Genomic DNA, 16,206 nt, shown 5'->3' on the forward strand with positions numbered 1-16,206 from the left:
TCTCACATACCTCCACTTCATTGGCCACAACCTTAAGCATCCACTCCTCACTTCTAACCACATGCTCATTCAACGACATCTCCTCAGTTCTAACACAATCTTTTACACTTTTCAATTCTCTCCCACTGTCTTTCCTCTTTTCATACAAACTTGCTAAGCTACTTCGAATGTGGAATATGCCAAACATTGCTAAAACTTTTCTTATTTTGATATCCATGGCATGCAACTCCTTGTCAGCAACCTTCATCATCAATAGTGTTTCACCGATCCATTAATGAGGAACCATGTTGTAAGCCTTTCTGTAATCGATCCATGCTGCACTCAGATTCCTTTTCTTCTTCTTTGCATCCTGCATCACTGCGTTATCAATCAGTAGTTGCTACTTGGTACCCCCGAGCCTTTCTGACACCCTTTCTGTTCATCAGGGAAAACATCATTACTCACAAGATGTCCATAAATTTTTTCCGCAAAGATTCCAGTTAACATTAGTGGTAGTCATGTAATTGGTCTGTAATTGCTGGCATCTGTTCCCTTTTCATAATCTTTTCAAATTAGTGCCGTTCTTCCCTTAACAAACCAATCAGGGACATCTCCCGACTCTATGACCCTTTGCAGGGCAGCAGCTATAGGTGAATAAAGACGTTGGAACTGTTTGAACCTGAACCCCATCACTCCATCTGGACCAGGTGCCTTCCAGATTGTCATCCTTCGTATGCCAGCCTTCACGTTATCAATGGTTATCTCAACGTTCTTCATCTGCTGCATTCCTGATAGCCTTTCTCTGACCTCTCCCAACCAGCTAATCTTCTTATTATATTGCCCTTCGACAAACCAAATCCCACTCCAGAACTTCCTTGCATCTTTTGCATTTGAAGTGTTGTTATTTTTCGCCTGTTACTACTACTTAATTCTTTATACAGCTGAGACTGATTGTTCCGGAAAATGTTGTTCTGCCGAAAGGCAACACTTTTTCCAACAAAATTCCTAATTTTCATGGCACCAGTGTGGACCGTCTCTTTCAACATTGTTAGAACGGTCATTGTTCCCTTTTCCAGCAATCTATACCTTCTTTCAAGCTCGCCCTTAGCTTTCTGTCCTAGTTTAACTCCTTTTCTTATTTCTTCGATTCTACCAATGTCTTTCCGCCACGGTTTAATACTTCCTTCAAGCCGCCTCTGCTAGTATGGCCTTCTATCCTTCATTTCTCTCTTTTTCTTCTGTATTAAGCCAAGACGATTCGCAACAACGTATGACGCGGCATGCAGAAATCTGTTAAGTTTCGTAATATGTTCATGATATGTTCTTTCTTATAATGTTGTGAATTACTCCTTGAAATATTATTATTATTATTATTATTATTATTATTATTATTATTATTATTAATAATAATAATAATAATAATAATAATAATAATAATAATAATAATAATAATAATAATACAAAAGAATAAACCCATCCAAGCAAGGAGACTGGATGGCATACTAGTTAGCAAGAAGGAAAAGACCTGCCAAATTGTAGATTTTGCCGTTCCAACAGGCATCAGTGAAGAATAAGGAGACGGAGAAGCGGAGCAAATACACTGAACTAGCCAGAGAGCTCAAAGGGATATTGAAGATGAAAAAAATCAAGATAACATCACTAACAGAAGTGGCGCTAGGGACAATACTGAAAAACTGACAGGAGAATAGGGGCGGTTGGAATTAGGGGGGGGATAGCTAAGAAAATAAAACGGATAACAGTAATGAAAACGGTTTAAATATTAAAACAAAAACTTGAATGCGAAGACTACCAGAAACACATGAGCTACAGACACAAACTGGATATACAAAAATGCTACAAATATAAAACACCTCATAGCATCACATGAAATTATGAAAACTAAAACTGTATAATTAATAACCCCCTGCGCTGCTGGATCCCCTTTATTTGTGTGTTACCAAAAACTGACGCCACACAAAATAAGCGAAGAGGATCAAGGAGGATGGAAAGACCGAGGAGATAAAGCACTAGCCAGACCTCCGCTGGATGAGTACAAAAAAGACTGGAACCTTGTGGAGGCTTTTTGCTACCCAAATTCCAGTGAAGGCCAGTCATCGTCGCCAACCAGAAATCTGGAGTAATAATAAAGCCAATATAATACCAATAATATAAACGGATGTTACAATAACGCAAATTCATTTCAAAAACTTATCGAAAGAGGTGGAGAGTACTAGAAATCTGGGGAAACTTGCTGTCACTCAGACTCCAGAGAACACCACAAGTTGTTCCCAAAGAGAAATCTTTGATTATGGTTTGTGTGATTACTCCCAGTGAGTAAATAACAATAATAATAATAATGATAATGACAACAACAACAACAAAAATAATAATAATAATAATAATAATAATAATAAAATAATAGTCATAATAATAATAATATTAATAATAATAATAATAACCATAAAATAATAATAATAATAATGGAGACTTAAACTACAAGAAATCTTATATACTGTGCCCCTTGCTAAGATTGACTAAACACACAAACAAGCAAACAACCAAACAAACAAAAAAAAGCAAATGTAGATTCCATGAACAAAGAGACGAAATGTTAAACAGGTGAGGAAGGGAAAATTGGATACTATGCAGACAACTGCATTTTGAGCATCCAGACAAATTGTTCAAACATAAACCGGAAGCAGTATTTGAAAACTGAAATCTTAGACATGGAGTTTCACACAGATAAATCCATCCAAGAAAAAAGACCTGATGTCATGATAATAAACGAGAAAGAAAAATTATGCTAGCTCGTAGATTTGGCCGTTCCAGCAGCCACAGGTGAATATCAAGGAGACAGAGAAGCAACGCAATCCCGAAAAACGTTGAAAAAAGAATTGGAGAAATTGGAATCGGGGAGAAGGCCGAGAAAATACAACGGATAATAATAATAATAATAATAATAATAATAATAATAATAATAATAATAATAATAATAATACTAATAATAATAATAATAATAATAATACTAATAATAATCATAATAATAATACTAATAATAATAATAATAACAATAACAATAATAATAATAATAATAATAATAATAATAATAATAATACTAATACTACTACTACTAATAATAATAATAATAATAATAATAATAAAAATAATAAAAATAATAAAAATAATAATAATGATAATAATGATGATGATGATGATGATGATGATGATGATGATGATGATGATGATAATGATAATGATAATAATAATAATAATAATAATAATAATAATAATGCAGTCAATACAATACAAGTAATGTACGAAAACTAAAAATAGTTTTTCCCTAAATAATTGTAAAGAAAATGTTAGAAATAATTAGAATCAAAAGGAAAAAAACGGGGCTATAAAATATGCAAAAAGTCAGCTGAAAGACCAATCATCAGATATGGAAACAAACCAAAGTAAAAAAAAAATATATGTACACTGACAAGCCACAAGGAAACTGCATCAGAATTAACACAACCAAAGATATCTTATCTTATCTTATATATATATATATATATATATATATATATATATATATATATATATATATATATATAAGATATATATATATATATAAAAGTGAAAGTGTCTGTGTGTGAGGGGGGGTATGCGTGTGTACATTTCCCTACGCAATAACTCTGTCAATTTTTAGTCTACAGATTCGAAATTTGATATACAGGGTACTGAGATTTGGAAAAATCGATGTGATTGGTTTTCGGACAGAAATTTGACGATTAAAGAGTCAAAGTTCAACGATTTGACGTTTTAGAACTCTACCAAACTCCTCCTACAATTTTGCGTCTAAACACGTAAAATTTTAGATACAGATTCCTTGGACATGGATCTAACTTAAGAACTTTATTTGAGCCCTAAACAATAAATGTTAAGTGGTCATAATAGGGTCAAAGTTAAAAAAATTGACCGTTTTTTTTGTTTTGCTAAGCATACACCTCAAAACACCCGGGCAACGCCTGGCATCCATGCTAGTATATCTATAAAAGTGAACGTGTCTTGGTATGTGTGTGTGTGTGTGTGTGTGTGTGTACATTTCCCTACGCAATAACTCATATATACAGGGTACTGAGATTTGGGAAAATCGATGTGATTGGGTTTCGGCAAGAAATTTCGCTGTTAAGGGGTCAAATCTCAACGATTTGACCTTTGAGAACTCTACCAAACTCCTCCAACAATTTTGAGTCTAAACACTTGATATTTTAGATATTGGTTCTTTGGACATGGATTTAACTTAATAACTTGATTTGAGCCCAAAACAATAAATATTAAGGAGTCATAATAAGGGTCAAAATTTTAAAAAATTACCGGGTTTTTTTTTTGTTTGTTTTTTGCTGTTGTTTTTTTTTTTTTTTGCTCAGCATACACCTTCAAACACCCGCACAACGCCGAGCACCCATTGCTAGTATCTATAAAAGTGAAAGTGTCTGTCTGTGTGTGTGTCTGTGTGTACATTTCCCTACGCAATAACTATGTCAATTTTTAGTCTACAGACTCGAAATTTGATATACAGGGTACTGAGATTTAGGAAAATCGATGTGATTTATTTTTGGCCAGAAATTTGGCGATTAAGGGGTCAAAGTTCAACGATTTGACCTTTGAGAACTCTACCAAGTTCTCAAAACTCTACCAAACTCCTCCACCAATTTTGGGTCTAAACACTTGATACTTTAGATATAGGTTCCTTGGGCATGGCTTTAACTGAATAACATGATTTGAGCCTAAAATAATAAATATTAAGGGGTCATAATAGGGGTCAAAGTTTTTTAAAAATTACCACTTTTTTTTTTTGCTCAACATACACCTCAAAATACCCGGGCAACGCCGGACACCCATGCTAGTATATACTAAAAATAAAATCACAAATCCAAATTAAATAATATGTATATATTGTTATGGCTTGTAATAAGCTACAAAGAAAATAGATCAACGGAATAGAGTTTAAACAATGTATTATTGGAACAACAACGTAAAAAGGTTACAACTGAAAAGAGTAGTAAACGTCACCGAGCAGGCAAGGGTCGCTTTGGTGTTTAATCCACACCTGGGATCAAAAGGTCTATGGTTTATATAATGGATAGAACAGTCCATTTGGAAGGTGATTCCCCCACAACACCCCCCCTCCCAATCTGATTTTCGGAGTTGTGAAAATCAGCATTTCTTCCTTTTAGGGAAGACCACCAAGGTGTCTGTGCGCTTCCTCTTTCTGCCGGAGCGTCTCGGTTCTGACATCCCTTTTGGGGGGGGGGTATATGTCAAAACAGTTATACACAGTTTCAATCACCTCACTCCCGTCCTGCGGTGGTTCTTCTTGATCCTCTTAGAAGCGTTTCCTGATTTGGTTCAGGTGCCTCTTATGTTGGAACTTTGGGCCCTGAATGATGTATGTAACATGGCCGATTCTTTGTAAGATCGTGCCCTGTTCCCAAAAAGAAACGTTATTTCTAAAATGTCTAAAATACACGTTATGTCCGCTGTTAACCCGTTTCGTTGGCATTGTAGAGGTTCTGTTGTGTACTATGTGTATTGGTAGCAGTTTATCAAATACGGATTTTATTTTCCGTCCAAACATGATTTCTGCTGAGGATCCCGCATCTGGTTTGTTCGGATTTCTCGTGATTCTGTAAACCTGCAGAAATTGCTGAAGGGTCTTTTCTGTCGGTGTACCGGACGCCTTTTTTAATGCTCTTTTAAGCGTATCGACGAAGCGTTCGGCTTGGCCTTTGCTTCTGGCGTAGTACTGGGGTGTCGTAATATACTTGACTTGATACGTCTCGCAGAATTCTCTGAACTCTGTCGAGATGAACAGTGTAGCGTTGTTGCTAACCAGACAGTCTACAACCCCAAACCGAGTAAACAATTCCAATAAAAAATTAGTCGTTGTTGCCGTGGTCGGTTTTTTGCATCTTAGTACCTCTAGCCATTTAGAGTAAGAGTCAACTACTATCAGGTAGTAAAAATCCTCCACAGGTCCCGCATAATCGATGTGGATCCTCGACCATGGTTGTTCAGCTTTAGGCCAAGGTTTATATGTTATCGATGGAGCTTTTGCAGCCAAAGCACAGCCTTTGCATCTGTTCACCATGTCGGTAATATCTTAGTTCATAGCTGGCCAATAAACAAAACTTCTCATTAGGCTTTTCATTCTGTTTATTTCTGGATGCCCCATGTGAAAATCCCTGAAAATTCTTTTTTGAATACAACCTGATGATGACAACCCTTTCACCGTTTAACAGTATTTCGTCGCAACCAGAAAAAATGTATGAACTGGTGTCACCCAGTGCTAATTTCTGCTTCGTGGTTTGAATGAAATTGTCATTTAGGGATTCTGACTTAATTTCCTGAAGTGTGACCGGCAGTTCGCGGATAATATTGTTTATCATGGTTTTTCATCACTATTAATACGTAGTGCCGCGATTACTGAATCTTCAAGAGGTTCCATTTTGGCAGGAATCAGTCTCGATAGACCGTCTGCATGGGCTAGTTGTTTTGAGGGGAGAAATTGAATTGTAAAACTATAGTTCAGAAGAATAGTTCCCCATCTTAATAGTCGGTTCGCAGTGAATTTTGGAAGTCCTTTTTTTATTCAAAAATGGATATTAACGGCTTATAGTCGGTTTGTAGAAAAAATGTTTTCTGTACAAGAACCGGTGGAATTTTGAAACCAAATATAATTCCTAGGGCCTCTTTCTCGATCTGAGAATAATTCTTTTCCGCTTGCAAGAGAGTCCGTGATGTGAAAGCAATAGGCTATTTCCAGCCATCCGGCATTCGATCTAGCATGCACGCCCCGACGCCATATTGACTAGCGTTGCTAGCTACTACTATGTCCAACTGCGGGTTGAAATGCGCTAGAAATTGTTTTGAAGTCGGGATTCTTTTTATTTCTTTGAATGATGCCTGGCAATCTTCTGTCCACTCGTAAGCCTTATTCTTTTTCAGCAATTCATTAAGTGGTGTGCGCAATTTGTGTATATTTGGGATGAACCCCTGGTAATAATTTGGCAAACCTAAAAAACTCTCCAATTGAATTATGTTTACTGGTGCCAGCATTTCTTTAATAGCGGTCGCCCTATCTGTGTCTGGGCGTCTGCCATCTTTATTGATTATTTGACCCAGGTATTTAATTGTTTGTAAAAAGAACTCGCATTTATCTGCTTTTATCTTAAATCCATAATCTTGTAATCGACTGAATACTTGTCTGATATGTTTTTCAAGTTCCTCCCTGCTTTTGCTCGCTATGATAATGTCATCAAGATATGCGATTGCGGTGTCCAAGCCGGACAGCATAGTATCCATTACTTGCTGGAATATTGCAGGTACCACCTTGACACCAAACGCGAGTCTTTCGTATCTGTACAAACCCCAATGAGTGTTAATACAGAGGAGGTTAGCGCTTTTGCCGTTTACCGAAATCTGTAGATAAGCGTCGCTTAGGTCTATCTTAGAAAAAAACCTTGCCGCCATTTAATTTTGTGAACACTTCTTCTGGACTAGGTAATGGATAGTGAAATTCCTCTAAGGACCCGTTGAGTCCGGTCGCGAAGTTGGCGCAAACGCGAATTTCCCCGGACCTTTTCTTTACGTAAACTGCCGGAGAAACTCACTCACTATATTCGATTTTAGCCAGTATACCAATGCTTTCTAATCTGTGTAGTTCCTTATTTATTTTGTTCAGGGAAACGAACTGGGTATTACGTTTATTTTTAAACACCGGTTGTGTGCCAGGTTTCAACTTAAAATCTGCGGCCATTTTTGTACATCTCCCCAGGCCAGGAGTAAATACGTTTGTGAATTCTTTTTTAAAACAAGTTATAAGTTTCTCCGTTTCTGCTGGGCGGGTATCTATTTTCTTGCAGAATGTGGATATAGAAAGATCCCAGAGACGAAACTCCTCCATGCTGTCAGAACTGAACAGGTTCTCATTATCTTTTAGCACATACACTCTCTTTTCGTTTTCTCCTGTAAAGTGTCGTTTGTAATTAATTCACCTTCAAAATGAATTTTTGTACCATTAACGGCCGTCGCCGTTCTGTTAGTTTTTAACATAGTCGGCTTTCGTAATATTTTCCACATTTTGAGATTTATTATTGAAAGATCCGATCCACTGTCTAATTGGAATTTAATAGCCTTGCCGAAAATGTTAACCGTTACATATTTGCATAGATTTTCATCTACGACGTCCTTAGTTCTGGTTTGACGTACACGGCTTCTATTCTGAGTTTTCCTATAGTGCGAACTTTTATGACCGATCTTATTGCATAAATGGCATAGTTTTGTTAAAAATTGGCAATCCCTTACCCAATGTATTCCACCACATCTGAAACAAACGCTCGGTGCTTTTAGTTTTTCTGAGCTTCGGTGTCGGTAGTGTCTGTGTGCCATTTCGACGGTTTTATCTTAGTTACTTTTTTATATTCGCGATGCCCTGCTTCGATATTTCTTGCATCTTTTTTTATAATTTCTACTTTTTGACAATCCTCAATTTTTGACGTCTTAAGTTCGATTCATTTTTTAATTTTGTAAGGACTCTGCGCCTGATTTCCGCATATTTTCCCGAAGTTAACCCTTGCGCAAACACAAAAACTTTTAAAATTGTCTGCTGTTAGTTCAGACAACTTAAAGTCATCGCAGTGTTTGTTCACTACAGCTGCGTGGGTGGCAAAATCGTCATTATCGTCTTTTACCACATTCAAACATCTCCAACATTTATGGAAAAGAGACGATTTCGGCGAGAAAAGTTCTGTTAACAAATTTACCGTCCTATTGAATGATAAATCTGCTGTTTTCCGAGTTAAGATGTAATCTACGAATTTATCATGCTCAGCCGTTTCCAATTTTCGTTTGATCATGTTTTCTTTTGATCAGACCTGTTGCTGCAGTCAATATTAAAAAAAATATTCATAACGCCGAAAATACGCTGCGAATGATTTTCCTCTTTCTCGTATTTAAAATTGTCTATCGCGATCCATATTGTCTTCTGAGAAAATGCTGAATTGCTTTCCGCGTTCGCATTATTCCCAACAATTTCTGTAAGCAATTCCCTCTGTTCGTAATTGACGTTCGGCTAACTGTTTTTGAAGTTCCTTTTGTTGTTCCTCGGTTCGTATTTGACGTTCCGCTGTTTTTGCAATTCCTTTTGCTGTTCCTCGAATCGTATTTGACGTTCAGTTCAGTGTTTTTCGGATTGTGACTGACGTTTTGCGTCATCGATATGCAACTTGGTCAAATGTTCCAACGCTACTTTCAATTCGTCCATTTTGCTTTGTCAGCATTAGCAATTTCAAAACGTTCGCTGAATTTTACAAAACCGTTTTATTCTTTCTTATTTCTTCCTCCAGACAATAAAACGAATAGAAAAAACATAAACATATCAAATGTTCATTGCCTAAAGAAAAAAAATCAAGTGCATATTTTTCTCCAGAGAAAAAAAAAACGCCCGATTTTACCAGCGAAAACCACAAGTGACGAATTCTTTTTTCAAAAGTATAAAAATTTACCTTTCTAAGTCGCGACGAACCTTTTTCTTTTTGCAAAAGTACAGCGCTATCTTTGAAAGTCGTGACGACTTTTTTCTTTTCAACTCTTTTTTTTTTCGTAATGATCTGCGTTTTTTGTGTTTTTTTAGTTAACGTGAGTTTTTTAGTTGCAAGTGTTATGTTAGACACTTCCTTTGGCTTGATAACATTTGAGCCCGACGTCGTTAGTATTTTTAGAATACTATTTCAACGCGAGTATATTTTTTTTCAGTGTCGTTACTGGTTTCGATTTTAGTATGCTCCTTGAATCCAATGTCGTCAGTGTTTAGTTTTTAGAACACTGTTTTTACGTGAGTACGTTCTCCGAATCCAATGTCGCCAGTGTTATGACTTGCAATAAGCCACAAAGAAAACAGAGCAACCGAATAGAGTTTAAACAGGGTATTACTTGAACAAAAACGTAAAAAGGTTACGTCACCGAGCAGGCAAGGGTCGCTCTGGTGTTTAATCCACACCTGGGATCAAAAGGTCTATGGTTTATATAATGGATAGAACAGTCCATTTGGAGGGTGATTCCCCCACAACATATATATATATATATATATATATATATATATATATATATATATATATATATATATATAGCGTGTCAGGAGGCGAAGAGCTGAAGATACAATATTTATTACGACACTATATTTACATATTTCAAGGTTGTACCAGCGATTTCATTGCGCTGAATCAACCATAAGAGGTTGGAAAGAGTCATCAGCGACATTGAAAAACTGAAACAATGCAAAGTAAACAAACAGAGAAAAAAACTACTTTGTAGTTTCTTTGCCAGAACCGTTAAACTTTGAACTTCCCTCCCGGATCCCTGCTTCCCCAACTGTACTGACATACAGAAGTTCAAGTGTAACGTGAACCGACGTCTTGCTGCCTAACTCCCTATATAGTACCCCAGTAGCTTATGTCCCTGATAGTAGCCCCCTGCACCAAAGTGGCAATGTGCCTTGTTTGGGGTGAAAATGTAATAATAAAAAAAAATTTAATAAAATACTGACAACTTATTTTTAACAATTAAGCATGTTTACATACATGCATAAATAATATATATATATATATATATATATATATTGGAAGAATTACATCATGTTTAGAAGATGGTTTAATTTTATATGTTTGTGCGAAATTTTGGTCGACAGGTTTTGGGTCGAGCATTCGGGGCAGGCGATGTGGACGTGGGCCAATAACGTTTTCTCATATCCAAACACTTACTTGGACAGGATATTAGTTAGGAGAGGCGAAGTAGACTTCTTATCTTGTCCCATGTTCACTTGGCTAGGCCAGACGGACCATAAACTAGTTATGGCCCGGCTGAAGCTAGGAAATAGGCCTAAGTTAGTGGCTCACTGGAAGTTAAACACCTCCCTTCTGGAGATACAAGACTTACAAGAGAAGCTAATAGAATTAATTCAAAAAGCACTAGTGGGGGTGGTGACCGGGAGTAAGTGGTGGGTAGGTCTAAAAGGCAACATTAAAACCTTCTCCGTCAAGTATGCCCAGCGCCTCGCACTAGATAAGACCAAAACGAAGAAAAAGCTAGAGCAGAAACTAGCCCGGGCTACGGGAGAGGGTAATAGGGTTAGTCAGGAACTAGCTAAGCAGGGCCTTCTGCGTGAGAATAGCGAGCGTTATGAAGGTCAAGTAGTCAGAGCTAGGCTTAGAAAAGTAGGCAATGAAGCAGTCAACTCCGACACTGACGAGCGTCGGAAAATTTCTTGGCGTGGCTCGGACAAGTACATTGCAAAGGTAAGACATCCGGATGGACGATCCCTGGAATCAACACGGGAGATCTGCGAGTGCTTTTGAGAACATTTCGAGGAGCGTTTTACGCAGCAGCCCGATCTTCCAGTCCTTGAGTTTAGTGACTATTTGGCTGACTCTCCCCGCCTCGAGGCGGCTAGAGCGGCTGGTTGCGAGGGCCGGGTGACAGAACAGGAGGGCTTTACTGCGCTGAAGCAGGTCAGCTGTGACAGATCGCCGGGACTCGATGGTCTGCCATACGAACTGTATTTGAGGCTGTCGCCCATGTTTCTGCCTCTTCTAACGGATGTGTTCAATCATTGGTTTGCTCAGGGATCCATCCCGGGGAAAGTCACCAAGGGAGTGATCACATTGCTGAGGAAAGGTGGCGGCATGGTGGGGAAGAGTTAAACGATCACAGGCCCATAAATCTGTTAAACACAGAGTCGAAGATTTTGGCCAAGGTCCTGTCGAATCGGCTGCAGGTTTTTATCGGTGAGTTGGTTGAACCGGAACAGAACTACGCTGTGAAGGAGAGATCGATTCAGAATAACTTGCTCCTGATACGCACGATCCTAGAGGGAGGGATAGATGACGACGCGGAAACCGCGCTGATCAACTTAGATCAGTCAAAAGCTTTCGATAGGGTCGACCATCGTTTCTTGGCATTTGTCTTAGAGGCCCCCGGTTTTAAACCGGACTTCTGCAAGTGGATCTCCGTGGTGTATCGACAGCCCACAGCCGTTGTGCAAGTCAACGGAAAGCGCTCGAAACCCTTTGTTATCTCTCGGTCGGTTCGTCAGGGTTGTCCGTTGTCGATCCTGCTCTATGTCCTGGCTTTGAAGCCCCTGCTCCGCAAGCTGAGACGTGGGGAGGCAAATTCGGCCCTGCGTGGAATTGTAATACCCGGTGGCTCAGCCGCCAAGGTATCCGCGTTCGCCGATGATGTCACGGTCTTTCTGTCGAGCTTCAGAGACATCGAGATCATGTCGGAGGCGCTCGCTTAGTACGAAAGAATTACAGGGACCAGGATAAACCACAGCAAGTCGGTAGGACTTCGGTTGGGCGCCTGGAGTGGCAACGCCAACCTTCCGGCGCCCTTCAGCTGGACGGATGGCCCGGTTCGGATCCTCGGTGTGTGGTTCGGACCTGGTCTGACAAAAATTGGTCAAAGGTGGAAGCTGCAGTCAATTCGTGGCATCATAGGAAACTTTCCTTAAAGGGTAGAGCTAGGGCATGCGCCACTTACGCAGCAGCCCGATCTTCCAGTCTTTCCTCTCATCCTTTACCGACTGGCCGTACTTCCCCTGCCTGCACAATACCCCTCGCTTCTTTGGGACAGAGGAAGACACTGGGTGAGCAGACAGGTCTGTATTCAACGTCCGTGTGAGGGAGGCTTGGGAATGCCGGACTTGAAGTGTCATCGAGACGCTAAAAGGCTGGCGTTCCTGAGCCACTATATGGAAGGTGACCAACCGTAGCACTCCTGGTTACTGCCGCCTTCCGCGACCTCGTTCTCGACCCTTCTATCGAGAGGCGTCGCAGGCCGCGGGGAGAATCTGCCTACATGAAAGAGTGCCGAGCCGTGCTAAAACGACTACGAAGGTCCAGCGACCTTGTGACTGCTACCCGCAGGGAACTCCACAGGGATCTAGTGAAGGGGGCCGCCGACGACCCGCTATGCGCGCGTTTGAGTTGGCAGCAGAGTGAGATCCTCTCCGCGTGGAGCTGGGCGCCAGGTTCGAGTCATCTGAACAATTCGGAGTTCTCTCTGACCTGGCGATTGGCCCGAAATGCACTTCCACTCAACAACACATAATGCAGTTCCGGGTTTTTGGAGTCGCCTGATTGTCCCCGTTGTGGGGCAACGGCTGTAGAAACGACTGATCATGCTTTCTTCGATTGCCGCAAACTCCGCCGGTACTGGTCGTATGTCAGCGAGGTGACGGCTCGCATCCTGAGCATCCTCGCCCAATTACCGTATCTAATGTCGTGGACAATGTGAGGCCGCTGTGGGACCGGGAAAGACAAATGGTCTACGTTACAATCCTGCCGTGGCGAGAATGGTGATTTGGACGTCGCATCTGCAAGGTTGCCGGGGGGTGTTGTCTTTTTCTGATCAGGATCTGATCGCTTTCTTTAAATACCAACTACGGGTGAACATCAGATGTGATAGAAGAAGGCTGCATCGCGCAGCATTTGACAGAAGATGGATACATGTAGTAAGTCTGTGTGTACGAAGAGGAGCCAAATTTGAATACGTGTTCCCCACCTAGGTGTGGAACGCGCAGTTCCGTAAAGAAAAATTAAACAAGTAGCCTCTCACCTAGCTGAGTGTGTGTTCCATCCCTCCCCGATTAGGAAGCCTCCAAGATCCCCACCCCCTCCTTCTTGCAATTTTTGTTTTCACCCTCTCCGCCAAATTGCACCCATCTAGGAGAGAAAGAAATACAAACTAACCCCCATTCCTTACCCACAAAACTTTCTTTTCTCCATTCACCCAATCTAGAGAGCATCCCCACTTAGAGACTGGCCCGCAGAAGCGAGGTTCCTTTTACAAACCTAGTGGAACGAGCAGTCTATCAACTAGACTTTTTACCCCCCCCCCCTTCCCGCCCTCGACACAAATGAATTATTGAACCATTTTTATTGTTATCTTTTTTTTTTTTTACATATCAATAAAAAAGTTTTAATAAATTGAGAGTTAAGTAGGACGTCCCCCAGTATGAAAGAGTGAATGCGGTATTATGGTGAAAGAAGATACTAGCTGGGAGAACCTTTTGATTTTGTTCAGTTCTGGAGTGACAAGGATGACCAACGACCTCCACAATCCCCCATTTTGAGTTGGCCATGTGCCTAAGTTTTTTGTTCATTGTTGATTTTCAATGTATTTATAACATGAATAAAGACTTTAATATCTCAAAGTGTAGTATCTGTTCCGGCAGATACTGCAAGCAAAGACTATATTTGGGGGTAGCCTCACATATAAGACCTTGGTCAATGTAGGGGCAACCCTTCATACCAATTGTAACTATCCAGCTCCCCTACTCCCCGGGGAGTTGGTCCCCATTTCTCCTTCACGCCTCACATTAAAAATCGGCCTTGTGCCTAATTTGCTCGGTGGGGGAGCAAATAAATACCCTTTTCTTGGCCTTTTGGCCAAGATTAAAGTGTAGTATCTTTTCTTATTACATGCTGTAGTTATTGTGGTATAAAGTGAGGGATCACTTTTCTGTATTAATTTAATGAGCAATGATCACCCACTTTACAACCTGTCAGTCTCAAAGCAATTCAAGTCATTCTCCAGATCATTCAAGTTGTTTTGGAAGGATTCCAGTTATTTTTTAAGCATTCAAGTCATTCTTAAGGTCAATCAATTCATCCCTAAGTTCATTAAAGTCATTCTAAGTCATTTACTTTTTATTTAAGTCATTTCGGCCCATTTTTCGGTCATTTTAGTTTATCTTTAAGAATTTCATGTCAATCCTATATTCATGCATTCATTCATTACACGAGAGCACGCGACTTATGGCTATCGGCCTTGTTAAATATCTATGAACTCTTCCGAAAGCCTAGCTGTTCAGTAAAAGTGTTAAACACAGTGCTTACAAAATGGACGCCGCCTACTGGACATGTACATAATCACTTCTCCGAGCCAACAAGTTTAAAGTTGTAAATCGGACAACAAAATCTCGGGCATCCTCTCCTTCTTTGGTATTTGGCATCAAGTAGACGTTACACTTTATCGAACATCTTCTTGTATTTTATGTGATGGTAACAAGATGACACCGGAAAGAGAGAGGTGGAGATAAAGCGAGCGGGGGCAGTGACGATGCGTCATAACATCCCTGGCGCCAATATTAATGTTCTCATTTGTATTCTTTAGAACTGTCATGTTTTGGCAGAAGTTTCCCAAAAGATATGAAGATGAATAAATTTTCTAAAAGTAACACAAGAATGAAATGAACATTGCTGCTTTTGTTCAAGAGACACATGGTAACATAAAAGTCTAGACGAATCTTCAGTTTAGTACATTGAGATATGAGTGAACACAGAAAGATAGTGTTCGATACGGAAACAGATTATTGATTCGGAGATCATCTTCTAAATCCAATTGTTCGAAAGTAATGGATCTTAAGCTTTCATAGTAATTATTGCGAATAATGTAGGTTTTGTTTCTGAATTTAAAAGATGACCATTGGTTATTCGTATTATTTTGGATTCTTCGGATTACTGATCTCATCTTGAGTAGCGTAGTGGATAAAGTACTTGGTTAAAATTCAGTTGTAAGAAACACACTATTCTAAATGTTAAAGGTTCAATACTCAATGCGGGCGACATCCATACTTAGGACTTTTACCCAGTAATGGCTGACGGAACGAGAGCATGCTACCTGTATGAATTAAAAATATAAACGTATGTTCGAAATTCCGTGCAAATTCTCTAGTGTGACAGAAAGATTCCCAACTTCGACAAAATACACCTGAATAGGGTCGCAGGTAACATCGACCGAAACGTTGAGAAGAGAACACACAAAATGAGAACAGTAGTCCGAAAAATCTTAATTATAGAAACGTAGGTTTTGATTCTTGTTTGATTTTATTTGGTTGTTTTCTTATACACAATCTAGTAATCAAAAAATATGCATCAAATTGTTAATATCTTCAAATATATTCATGGTGTATAGTTTGTTTGTTTTGATTTACGGCATATAAAATCTATTCGGGATTATTTAATCCAGTAATTAAAAATAATTATAAATAAAGTTGTTAATATCTACGAATATTTATTCGTGGTGTTTTAGTTGTTTTGTTTTTTAGGGCATATCAAAACTTTTCATCTTCTATAATCCAGTAATTAAAAATAATTATAAATCAAGTTGTTAATATCT

At 39.3% G+C, this 16,206-nt stretch overlaps 1 pseudogene; it reads left to right on the plus strand.

Annotated features, from left to right (window-relative positions):
- Positions 1-14,453: 14,453 nt before the first annotated feature.
- Positions 14,454-14,580, plus strand: LOC145258521 (U2 spliceosomal RNA; annotated as a pseudogene).
- Positions 14,581-16,206: the final 1,626 nt, after the last annotated feature.

Source organism: Euprymna scolopes, chromosome 33 (assembly GCF_053919585.1).
Source record: "Euprymna scolopes isolate OS-2025 chromosome 33, ASM5391958v1, whole genome shotgun sequence".
NCBI lineage: Eukaryota > Metazoa > Mollusca > Cephalopoda > Sepiida > Sepiolidae > Euprymna > Euprymna scolopes.